Below are 14,038 nucleotides of genomic sequence, written 5' to 3' on the forward strand. Positions count from 1 at the left end.
TTGTTATAATGCAATTATTTATGAACTCATCCCAGCACGACAAAAACGATGTAAATAATTGCCCAAAAATTCGAGGAATTAATATAGGTATGTTATTTGCGATATGATGGTTCTTTACTTTATAAGAGTTTTATTTTTATAAACCGGAAAAAATATCGATCAATGATCAATGGATTGTTTCTTAGATGGTAAGTAATTCATTATAACGAACATACATTTTTTAGAACAAATTTGTACGAGCATACAAAATACAATCCCGCTAAGCTCTCTTCTAAACAAGTTTTAAAATGTCTTTTTTATTACATGTCCAAACGCATTACGGTTATTTGTTTTATGTTAAAAATTTAAGCACATATTTGACGTTATGTCTTATTTACGTCTAGACATTGTTTATTTAAGCCACTTATACAAAGACAGAGTAGAATTTAAAGTGTACTTTTGTTTATCAACGTACGTGTCTATGATAACTAATTATAATCTGAAATAGCGCAACAAAGTCTAAGTCTCCTAGGAATTCCCGAGAGAAAACCTTTAATTTACCTTGAGTGGACACAATTGGAAGAAAACACAAGAGAGGGCGTCGCGCCGGATTAGATTAGCGCAGATAAGATTAGTGGCGTCGCAAGCGCGCCGCAGCAGCCGCCGCGCGCCGTCTGCCATGTGAACCTGCTAATTGCGACTACCTACAGTCCGAGCACTTGGAATTACCCGCATAGCGGCCAACTGCGACATTTCTATGTGTTCTAGATTGCAATCGCTACGAAATGTGTATTGCAGGTCTATGAGCGTGCGACAACGTTGAGCGTTAGAGTGCAATACCTTGGTCCTCCATGAATATTTACGAAGGCGAGGCGCGAGCAGAGTTTTGCGGGCCGGACTCGGGCGGGGCTGCACCCTAATGCAATGATTCATATTATTCGGTTTGCGGGCGAGTTGAACGTCTTCCATTATTGTCATTCATCGGAGGAAGTGGGCGGCGAGGGGCGGCGCGGGTGCCGGCGGCGGCCCCCGCGCTCTACGCCGGCACTCAGTCGCTCGCCGACACTCTCGCTGCTAGTACGCGAGAGCCGCGATGCATATATAGTCTACGCTTGACGCATTCAGTCCGTGTGTGTGTGCCCTCTCGTGATCTGAGGCCGGAGCCCGATCGAGCCACGTGCAGTGCACCCGGATCCGCATCCAGTGCTACTTGGCAGCTTATTAGCTGTAGCAGGAGTTACAGACGGTGCACATTGCAGTGCAAGTGAATTCGACAACTCATACGCCGCAGCCGACGGCTCAGCTGACCACCGTGCATACGAAGGCCTGCGAACGCACGGTGAGTGCGATCGATCACTGCATGCACGCGCCCAAAACCATTTTTCGTGTCTATTTTGAGCTCGCGTTATTTTGCCATCAGAGAAAATACCACCAATTTTATGCATTGTTTGGATTTTTATTGCACTCGCTTTGAATTTTCAGACGTCAAGTTTTTCCGCGAGTCGCTGGATAATCAAACTCGGCTTTCGCGATACGCACTAAGCGCTCTTTGGTCGATGAAAATCATTATGTTATGAATCGGAAAAATGATACCGTCGTATAAATTTGAGCTCCTGAAAGCAAAACATCGCCGTTCGGCTTAAAATATGTGACAGTAAAATAGCTACTTAATTTCAATTTACTGTCTGCTCCCCTCCCTTACCATTCTCAGTCGTCAGTAAGTGCCAGCTGACTTTCCGTCGGTTGTCGGCTCACACTCTTGCGCAAAATGCATACCTCCGGCGCTACGACCGGCGATCCTATCTGTAATTTACATAGTTTATTATAATACACAAGATATTATTTCAAATCCTCACATAATTATTTAATTGTATAATCATTGCAGATTTTTAAGAAATGACTAATCAACATTCGATAATGTAGCAATGACAGATACCAAAAATATATTTTTCATGTTTTACATCAGCGTCGATCAGTCTCTTTTTATCTCTTATCAATATGCTCTTGCGAAGGTCGCACTGATATCAGACGACTTTAGCCACGAGTTTAATGAAAGTTTTCTAAAATGACAAAAAAAAATTATATTTCCATGACAATATAAATTCACAGGAAATAATAGAAGAAATATAAGTCAACTTAAATAATTATGAAAATGTTTGAAATATAATTTACAAAACCATATTGCATTTTATAGAACAAATATGTCATAATAGTGGTCAACAAAATAATGATTTTGTACCTTCATAATTGGTGGTAAATTATTCCTCGGCGGAAGTAGCCTCTTACTCTGTTCCGGTACAATCGCGTGATCAACTTATAAATACATGCGATATAAGAAACGTTTCAGAATAAAACGCTTATACATTAATTAAAATAAAAGATTTTTAATATATTATAAGCTTTCACGAAAATTGAAATAGTTTAACATGATATATACAAAATATGCTCAAATATAATCAACATAATATTTCCAATTCTCTAATACATATTATGTAACGTTTTATCTTATTTTTATTAAAAAGATAAACCTTTATCATTTTTGATTTATTCTAATTAAGTAGTAAGTGCGTCACACAAACTAAAATGACAAAGGTCAAAAGTCCTATTTAAATTTTTACTAAATATACTGATATTTTAATTAATAATACTTACTGTTTGTAAACATAATTATTATAATTTATAACAATGTATTTGTTATAAATTATAATAATTATGTTCTAAAATACCGATCTTATCAAAAGTGATATTACAATCATACTTTGTTATGAATATAAAAGTAAACAAAACTTTTTAATTAAAAAAAAGTTTTTTTATAATAAATCTTTGTAACATATACTACTTTTTGTCAATATGTTTTTTTTTTAAATGATGAATGTTTCGGATAATTCTTATTTTAAAATAACATAACAATTTCGTTCCTAGTCGTCGTATTGTACATCCCGAAATAAGTAGCTAATGGGTCAAGCCATTGTTGGAAGTTATTCAGCGCCGAAGAATGCGTCCGGCGCATTAGAGCAAATAGACTACCATATCTTGGATACAAAAGAGTATTGACACTAGGAGATAAGCATATCTCAGTGTACACTGTACACTAATGTTGTAGGTATCGGGCTGGTTTACACTCATTGTTCCGTTATCGTATACGGTTAGCGCATTTATGGGTCCGATAAGCAAATAAATGCGCTCTCGCCGACCATGTCTCGCCGTCAGACAACATTTGCTATTTACATTTTTATTTATGTATACCGTATGCATTAGCGGAATCATGCGATTTTTCGTTAATAGAGTTTAGTTTTTCCAACACGATATATTAAAGTTAGCTATTTGGTATTTTAAGCGCGTGTGAAATAAATGACCGTTACAGGCATTAGTCGCGAATTTATTGCACATGTGACTTGGTGAATACGAAATAAGATAATTTTATTTTATTTGAGTTTGTTAAAGAACTTCAGTGCTAAAAGTAACATTGAATTACTTCAATAGTAACATTGAATTGTTACGTCCAATTTTTTACGACTTATTCGTTTCCACTTGGCAGTGTATTTCTTTGTGTCTATAAATATTTGACAGCACATTTACACCGTCTGTAAAGCAGCATTGTCAAAGTGCATGCGATTTTATCCGTCGTTCGGCGGTCAGTTCGTTCACTCAGGCGGCCAGTCTATATTTAGTGGGCGTCGGAGCCGCGGCCCGGCGGAATGCAGGCGCGCGCCCGATCGCTGACCTACCACAACTTTGCTGTGATACAGTTTCGGCGCACGCACAGCCTTCAATACAGGACCAACCTGCTCCAAATTATCTTTACGTACGTGAATGCCAATGATCTGACGTTTTATTCCGTGTAATCGACGGACCCGCTTTATTGCACTTATTTTGGTGTGCAAAATGCGACAAGTGAATGAAACCGGAATCAGCTGATTTTTAGTTTAAAAAAGAGACAATATAGACAGAAAATTGAGACAATATAATTATTTTATAATTAGTTGAATACTTTATTTTATCGGTAAGTCTATAATTATAATTATCTTTCTTAGATATTTTTTCACAGTATAATAATTAAAACAAAATGTAAACAAAACAAAGATAACTATGGAATTCTTATGAATTGATGTTAATATTTTATACATAATTACATATCATTACATTCTTTATCTCTTTTACCGCTCGACAAATATTAATAAAATCTAACCCTATAATGTTTACTCTAATTAAGTAGAATTAGCTTTAATTAATTATTTCATTTATCTAAACGAGTTGCCAAATGGTGTTTTGAAGTCAATTAACTTATTTGTGACTAACATGGTTGGAATAAAATTAGTTAAATATATCACTAAATTTGGAAGACAATAATAGGGAAAATTTGTTATACTAAATTTAAAATGATATATTTAGTTCAAGAAGCGTACGTAATTTTAATCTTAAAATTATCAATCTCGCATCTGCTATATTGCATTACAAGCTACTATCCACGACTGTAAACGCGTTAAGTTCATTTATTTCGTAAAGCCTAATGATATGCCAATATTCCTATGTCACTTAGTAGTAATAAGATACAGAAATTTTAGATATTAGTCTAATTGAAGACAAACTGCCATGGCTTCGCACGCAGAAAGCTTCTTTAATCAGCGACAAGTTTCTTTAATCACAGAAACGTATAATCATATTTGTCTTGGCGTACTAATATAACTTATAATAACATTTTGGGTGGGTTGAATAGAGAAATCAAATTCCGCAAATTTTTCTCTCAGTGTACCTTTACATTTCGAAAGAACTTCTATGCGTTCTAAAATAAATAAATATTGAATGAATGATATTATTTAGTCAGACAGGACTTTAATTTTTATGTATAAAATATATGTATATAGTAATGGATTTTACTCAAAGCATTCAGAACGTTCTGTAACAGCCTGTGAATGTCCCACTGCTGGGCTAAAGGCCTCCTCTCCTCTTTTTGAGGAGAAGGTTTGGAGCTTATTCCACCACGCTGCTCCAATACGGGTTTTTTTTTTTTTTTTTTATAGAATAGGAAGGCGGACGAGCATATGGGCCACCTGATGGTAAGTGGTCACCAACGCTCTTAGACATTAGCATTGTAAGAAATGTCAACCATCGCTTACATATCCAATGCGCCACCAACCTTGGGAACTAAGATTTTATGTCCCTTGTGCCTGTAATTACACTGGCTCACTCACCCTTCAAACCGGAACACAACAATATCAAGTATTGCTGTTTTGCGGTAGAATATCTAGGGTTGGTAGAATTCACATGTGGCAGAATTTCAGTGAAATTAGACACATGCAGGTTTCTTCACGATGTTTTCCTTCACCGTAAAGCACGAGATGAATTATAATCACAAATTAAGCACATGAAAATTCAGTGGTGCTTGCCCGGGTTTGAACCCACGATCATCGGTTAAGATTCACGCGTTCTTACCGCAGGGCCATCTCAGCTTTTCAGAACGTACTTAGAGGAAATACCAATTTAATGGATTGTGACATGAAACAATATAGCATACTAAAACAAACTGGGAGAAATAGCAAATAGCTTCGGCGAATTTTTGTTAAACTATAAAAGATACCTGCTCCCAAACATGTATCAAAGATTTATAGATCTCAAAAATTAAACTAACGTAAAGTCAATATTTGCAAAAGACCGTATTATTAATTTATAATTAAATCATTTATAAGTATTTAAGAAATCTATATGCCAAAATTACATTTTAAACTTATCAATTTGAATTCGTAAAGTATTAAGGAATCATAAATGGACTTGTGTAAGGACCTGTGTAGCTAGTTCTATATGTACCTACATTTAATGCTATATAATGTAATATATCTTTATTGACATTTTAATTAAAAAAAATATAAAATAAAGTATAAGTTATTTTTTACTGACGACGTTCATAGTCAAATCGTAGTCATTTCTATCATGAAACGTAAATACCTATGACACTGATATTGTGATATGTGTTCGCCATTACTAATACGTTATGGCGTCGCCATCAATAACGAGCGTTATTATCTTTAAGCGTTTTCCTATTCCCTTTGAATTATTATTTTCTTCTTTACCACTTTATTCTATTAAATCAGTGTTTCATACTTAAAAGGTATAGTTTATTCATCATAATTTTTACTTGATCAATTTAGCAGGACTGTATATTGCTATCCTTGTTATCCCATTAACGATAAAGTTATATCAATCTTTTTGGAGCTGTTTTTTGGTTTTTTGGGACTGAAACGAGGTGCGTTGGTCGCGACGGCGCCGGCTCGGTCAGACGTTGCTATTAGATCTCAGATTGATCGATGCTTCGTCGCCTGCCGTATCGAATACTCGTCTTATTTTTATCGCCACTAACCGCGTATAGTGACGTAACTGCCACGTTTTATGTACAAAGGTTTTTATATATAAGGCTTCCCGTCTGCCAGGCATAATTAAAGCCGTGTCCGTGCCTTATTTGATATGGACGCCCGGCAACCCTGGCCTACATGGTGAAGAGTCTGTTCGTGAAAGACTCACGATCGACTGACGTCTGAAAAATTAATGATTGAATTTCACAGTCAGATATTATTTTATCGGCCTTCAAATATTATAATATCATGTAACAGTTGATCAATGAGTCCCTCATTATACATATACTATATTCACATGTATGGGAATAAACGTGACGTCACAATTTGAATATGTAACTTTTTATTGGCCTTTATCGCAGTTATTTGTTGCAATTCGTGATAAAATAAGAAGTGCCCCGTGAGCCGGACTGATAAGACCTTTTTTATTGGTTACTAAGGTGTTTTACATCATATTTTACGTGATGTGAGGCACATCGATGATAGCAGAAATCCAGCATTTTTCATGTATTTGTACCACCACCTGATAGTGTGTGAGAACTTTTTTGCTTTGGACTATAACGTAAATATTGATTTATTTATTTTTACTTTAAAAGTAGTAATTTAATTATTTGTTGCGTTTACTAAGAAATCTTTTACAGAAACTATTAAATGTATATGACTCATCAAAACAAATTAATGACCGATGATAACGACGCGTTATCAATATGTTTCAATTATTTACCTTGTGTGAGGACGTTACGTTCAGATAAGAATAAAGTTATGAATAACCTTTACGATTTTTAAAAAGAAAATAGAAAGTAAAATCTTATCATTGATGACGTCGCCGACTTCAAATAATTTTGTAGTATATTTAATATTTGAGTTAATTTCACTTTACGTGGCGAAATTTTTTACGTCACTTTAATTTTTAAAAATGTATTGCGTATATTTGTATACTGATGAAGTAGTGAGTGTGGAATAAGGAAGTAATTTTACTCGTTATATAATCAATGTATTGTACAATATATGAATATTAAAGAAATTTAGAATCGTTCTTGAAAGAGAAAGTAAATGCGATTTATTTCCAATAAACCTTAAATTTTTATAATTACTTCGGGATCTATCTTATTAGAATCTAATTAAGCCGCACTCGAGATCACCAATAAGAATTGCTTACTGAAACTTATATGCTTATATTTTTATTGAAGTGATTGTAAAATTCATTACAAACTATATTAATAGTATGCTGTCAGTAAGTTAATAATGCGCACTTGCATAGGAGAATATTAAAGTGTACAAATGTGTGCAATCATAATACGTTTTATTCTCTCACTAGCATATACCGCTATGTCCGACGGTAATCAGACACATAGATAATTCAGGCACTGGACCAACGACTTTAACGTGCTTTCCGAGACTTCCATAACTGCCATCTTCCGAAATCTTGTTGCAACAAGAAAACAAGGATTGGTATCTAAACCTGCGTAATTCATTATTATATGATATAGTTAAATCTCTTTACTTCGTTCTATTTTATTTAGACTTTTGCTTTTGATGTTGATTCGCACTGCGAGTGACTTTATAGGTGAAGCGCGGTCGTGTGCACGCCACTTTACGACCAGTAAAATGCACTTTAATGTTCTTAGCGGGAATCGGGTGCTCTCAGTTCCTTTGCATTCAAATCTAGTACAATAGCACTAAACAGTTATATAACTCTGTAATGTAGACGTACATTATGTAGTAACTGTATTTAAATGTATAGCGCCTTTAGAAAAAATTTAAATGTTGAATATCTTACTTTTCAAGCGCATTTTCTTCGCCGCATTTTTTTTTTGTACGGAATAGCGGGATAGATTTTTATCAGAAATAGTTTTATTTCTTCCTTTAATAAAAGCTTTGAATCTTTATCATGAACCTCAAAGAGATATTTAACATTTATAATAGAAGTTCCTTCAAGTTTTCCGCTGAACATTTGCTATTTTCATAAGAATATAATACTTACTACTTGTAGTTAACGAATTGAAGCAAAAATCCATTGTACATGTGGTGTTTCATTTGATTAATTTTATAAATTCTGATAACATAGTCGTACTTTTATTGCAAAATAAACTTTCGAACAAGTTTGAAAAAGAAAATTATTTGATGAAAGTTTGCAATCTAATGATTTTTATTAAAAAGATTCAAGTATATATTATATAACGATTATTAATTATAAGATTTTTTTTATATTATTTAGCTTTGAATATTAATCACTATTTGTTAACGCGTTAGGGACCTAACTTATGGCGGAAATATATAAAGATATTTTAAATATTGCTGACAAAACATAAGGACATAAGTTCGTACAATAACTAAGAAATAATCATGGCATACTCTTCAAATATTGAATTCTAATATGCTTTATGTATTTGGTATCAATATTCCTATTCAACCTGGAGTCGAGTGGGGACGACAATAGCCTAAGGGCCAGGGTCGTACTTTCGACTTTTACATCGCTAGCCGGCCCGTAAACCTTTGTGCTACTGACGCTTCTTTATAATTAATCTCTTGTCTCGGATGACAGATACACATGTATCAAACAAACCCGCAATAAAGGCGCGCGGTTTAGTAAGATGCTAAGCTTCTCCATAAGACGGGAGGAGCCTTACGTTCAACAGTAGGCCAGTTACAGGTTTCGTTTTACTTAACTTTTTTTTAATTTACAATATCGTTCATGACCAGTGTTTTATAATCACTTCGTTATATCAGTTAAATTATTGTATTTTAAATGAAATATATTTAACGTTAAGTACATATTATATACTAATAAGTTTACTTAATTAAATTTTATTTAATTATAGTTGTATAAACCTCTCACGCTTACGGCATTGTGAAATTAAGTATTTGCACTTTTCCATCGTTAAAGATCGTTGACACCAAATCGGTAAGCAGACAGATTGTAGATAAATATTGTCATATTTACTCAAATCTTACACGTACGTGCTTAATCATAAAATTTCATTCAGGTATCCCGGATAAAGCGGGATATTTATTTATCGTTTATGTAACCCTACTGAATAAATAAGTTACTTTTATTTAATTAAATACTTTATCAAGTATATTGAAGTAAAGTAAATTAACTGTAAATATTCCACTGCTGAGCTAAGGCCTACCCTCTTTCTTTTTGCGCTAACTCCATCTCACCGTTTCAATCAGGCTGGTGGATATATGCGTGAAGAATTATAAGCACAAATTAAAGACCGGTTCGAACTCAGAATCATCGGTTAACATTCTCGTCTTCTAACCACTGGGCCATCACGGCTCATCTTTAAGTTTCTTATTTATCAATAATTAATTTTTATTTGCCACTGCTTGTTTAAAAACCTGAACATATACAAAAAATGGATTTATTATATTAAAATCAATGTATTTTTTATTTAAGTACAGGCAATTACAAGCACTGTTGAATCATTTTAAAAGGCGAAATGTAAAACTACCCCCGGTTCGGAATCAATAAACAATAAGGCAGGATACATAATGATAATAAAGACAACCAAAATATATCTAAAAGAGTATGTTTGAATTGGAACTTCAAATCTAATGTAATTGTTAAAAATAATAATATCATTTACAGTGAGATCTCCATTGCCTAACATTAGCTTAACTTATAAAATCAAAGAATGATAATGTTGCTAGAAAAGAAAAATAAGAACAACGATAGAAAGTAACAAATGAAATATTATTACACTTTCGACAAGTTATTAGCAACAAAACTTATGTAATAACTACTTATTATCTGTAGAGCGTAGGTACTCGTCACGCAGCGCGTGTATGAGCTGATAACGACCTCCGTTCGATGTCACTGTTTTGTTAGCGGACTTGAGCCTTTTCCATACAAAGCATTCATTTCAAATTAAGTATCAACGTTGCTATAATTATGTATATTTTCTCGAAATTCCGAAAGAAAAAATGTATCCCATGACTCACGACACATCTAAAAAAGTCTGTTGTAAGCTTGATGGTTGGTCTCCTATCATATATATCCTAGTGGTTTTATTAATTTTTACTTGGATATAATTGGTGGCAACATTTGGCATCTTATAATCACGAACGCCTCATTTTTTAATGAGTTTAGAAACGTATTAGCTAACAGGATATAAATTGTCGGAAATAAATTAGATTATTTGGATATTATATTAGTATACCCTAGCTAATTTTCTAACGCAACCGGGGTGTATGGCTAGTCTTAAACAATCTAAACAGTTCGCATCCAGAGTGGAGGCCTCGTTACAGAAACATTTGTTCACAATGTGCACGAGCCATGGTACGAGTCAACAATAAAACAAATGATAAACGTGACTTTAGCAAGTTTACTGGCAACATTATCGGATTAACGAACCATCGTTGAATGACTTTTGTTGAAACTGCAAATATAATTAAATATTTATATCCCTTAACACCTTTCATTTTCTTTTATTTATGGATTGTATCTGTGTTTGCAAAAAAAAATGCATTTACGTGATATGAGAAAAGGATCGTTTTTTTATTAATAAATATAAAAAAAACGAAATAAGTGGATTTTATTTACGACTTATCACGATATAATTTTAGAATCTTACCTCCAATAAATTGAACTAAATAATTATAATAATAAATGTTTAGAAATTTCATATATCAAGTTCCTGACCGTATGGAATGTATTCGTTTCAAGATATTTCAAAAACATACATATTATAGTGCAATATAACATGACACATCATGTTTAATAGATAAAAACAGAACAAGATAATGTTTATTGATCAACCCATTACAACCGCAGATAAGAATGGGTATGTTAGAAATACGCTTGTTCTTATTTTGCTAATGGTCTCCTACCAAGGTCATATGCTCACGCTTGAATCTTAATAGATTACACACATTCATGCAATTTAGGAGTAATAAACAATACAAATAAATTATTGACAACATATTCAAATGAATGTAAATAATATAAAATGCATTATTTAAAGCTGTAAATATTTAAAGTAAATACTTGTATCTCTTCCAATGTTCCAATGTATATAGTTTATTTTTTATTTACCTGTTACTCTTTCAACATTGTTATAATAATATTCAAATAAGACACTATTATACTTATGATATCAACTAGAGAGCATGACTTCTTATCAGCGTTAGGTAATAAATCAAGTCATAATAAAGTATTTAGCTATTTTGAAGATTTTTTATATAACAAATACTGAACGTACAATATATTATCAACAAAAGTTAAAAAAAAATATGTAAAGATAACGATCAATTTTAAGATTACCTGTATCTAAAGATAATATTTAAAATTCGAATTCGAGTCGATATTTTTTTCTAAATAGCCCATATCTATTTACGTAACATGAAGCTTCAATGATAAAATAGATTCAAAAAAGAAATAATTCTGTTTTTACTTATAATTAAACGTTAGATTTCGGCGTTAGGAAATTCACTTTAAGTAAAGACACTCGCATCGTAGCCAATTTCAAAAGGCTTTGGGAGTCTTTTGAAAGGCAACGTGCACCAGGAGAGGAGGCGGGGAGTTAATGGTCCAATCCGCGTCGCCGATAATTGAGTCCATTAGACATCGCCTGCAGGTGCCTCTAGTGTCAACTTATTTACCATCACGGTCTTCGTTAAAATTACACTTTTATAGTTATTTATATAACGCACACGCTTCCCAAAATCATAATGTAATTTTACTTAGAAACATGTCAGAGTGACATCTTGTTTTATTTTTATACATAAGTGTTTTGAATTTTCTGCTTAACTTAAGGACGTCTATGATAATGATTTTTTTTTTTTAGTTATTTCCGATATTTTAAATATTGAATGATGATGTTGATGGCAATCAACGAAAAACCGTGGCACAAGTTCAAACAATAACTACAATTTTTCCACTAAATCCAAAGAACTTCGCGTAAATACTTATAATACGTAAGAAAAAGACGCTCTATTTGTAAAAATGCAAGATGATGACGTATCAGATCAATAAATTTATTTTTACAAATTTGGTTAATAACGTAATAAGTACGTTCAGAACTCGGTGCGCGCTTGGAGAAGGCGTCTGACGTCGGTACAGCCATTCTTTCGGCAATTCGCTGGGAAACCTTAATTTTTTCAAGGCAGGCTTCGTTATTTAGTCAGACTATACGCTATTAAGAAGTTGACCTTTTTTACTTTTGGCACGTATTTACGTGCATTTTAGTAGAATATATATACAACACTAGCTAAGACATTGTTGTGACGTCTTAATTCGTCAACTGTCCCAAAATGTTTGATGCATTTCAAATGTAAATAATTATCTTTCTGTTACGTCTCAATGAATTCCCTTGAGTTATGAATATAACGGGTCTTGTTACAAAGTTAAATTAAGCGATAGCATTACAGAACTAACTAAGTAGGTAGCGGTATTTTACTGCAATTAAACGTAATTTTATTTTGCTTTCAGGTACGTATTCGACTTCTCCATCCACTTGAGCTACATAATACTTCATTTGTAAGTATATATATATATATATATATATATATATATATATATATATATATATATATATATATATATAAATTTAAATATGATTAAGATTGTCGTCATAGAAGACTAAGAAATTGAAAATATCTCATTATATTTTATAAACAAAACTCACTTTTGAAGTTATTATTTAACAATTACGAATACATAGTTTTCTATTACTAGAAGAAAATATATCAATTAAGAATTATATCAATCGAAACGTGGATGTTGATATGAATCCTCCCCTCGTAGTAATAACGGACATAATCAAACTTTAACTATGACTAATAAATATTAATAGATCAAGTGTTCCAAACGAAACCCAGGCAATGCGATGGTGCCAGGATATAGTGGACGTCGATAGTGGAATCTTCAATTAAATCAGAGGGTTCATAACGTTGTCGGCTCCCGCCCGCATTATCATGACATGAGAGCCAATCACGGACCAGCTTAGCACGACCGATGTACTAACATAAACGGTTTTAGATGCTCACCCACACATGTGAGAAGCAATTTGATGAACTCATAGTTGAGTATTAGATACGAACTATGGACAATTAATTCCAATATTGTTCGATACACACCGGAACCGTACATGAAGTTGCAATTATATCGGTGGTGATTGTTCTTTCGAACTTAATACGTAATTAGAGGAACCAATTTTCGTAGCTATTTTTAATTCGATAAAAAGGGAATTTTAATTGGAAGCACACGAATCATATTTCAGATGAATCTTTAAAGTTTTCTTTTATCGGATTCGTTATAGAGTTGTATCAATCACCGCTATAGTTTGCGTTTTTATTTCGAAACGTCGATTGATAAAAAACATTTCATTCATTCAAATATGAATCGAATAAAGTGTTCGATGGAATGTTTAAAATAAATAACCTAACGAGAACGTCTTGCGGAGTTTTATTTAAACACGTCGAACAATTTTGTACACAGATATGAATCACGAAACAGTGAAAACAGTATTTATTGTAAGTTGTATTATTATTTATTGCCCTCTTAGATAACTTTATTATGAGTCAGAGGATTATTAATTCTGCTCAATAGAAATACCCATCGTAATAAAAATAAATCGAATTTAATTTCTAATAAGTAATTTTAATATAAATGTACATTCGTGGACTCGTGATACGTGGTTCGTATTTGTGTTGACCGCAGTTGCTCACTCCATTCGATCTTATGACGTATATATTGTACAAGTAGC

At 33.1% G+C, this 14,038-nt stretch overlaps 1 protein-coding gene across 4 annotated transcripts in view; it reads left to right on the top strand.

The window, feature by feature from the left end:
• Positions 1–1,005: 1,005 nt before the first annotated feature.
• Positions 1,006–14,038, top strand: part of LOC126774006 (protein alan shepard) — an 84,371-nt gene continuing 71,338 nt past the window's right edge. For 3 of the 4 annotated variants that reach the window (XM_050495294.1, XM_050495296.1, XM_050495295.1), the window contains exon 1: positions 1,007–1,318. The gene's annotated coding sequence lies outside the window, so the exon portion shown is untranslated. Of the gene's footprint in view, positions 1,319–14,038 lie in introns of all 4 variants that reach the window. The other variant, XM_050495297.1, reaches the window with a different exon arrangement.

Source organism: Nymphalis io, chromosome 15 (assembly GCF_905147045.1).
Source record: "Nymphalis io chromosome 15, ilAglIoxx1.1, whole genome shotgun sequence".
NCBI classification, from domain to species: domain Eukaryota; kingdom Metazoa; phylum Arthropoda; class Insecta; order Lepidoptera; family Nymphalidae; genus Nymphalis; species Nymphalis io.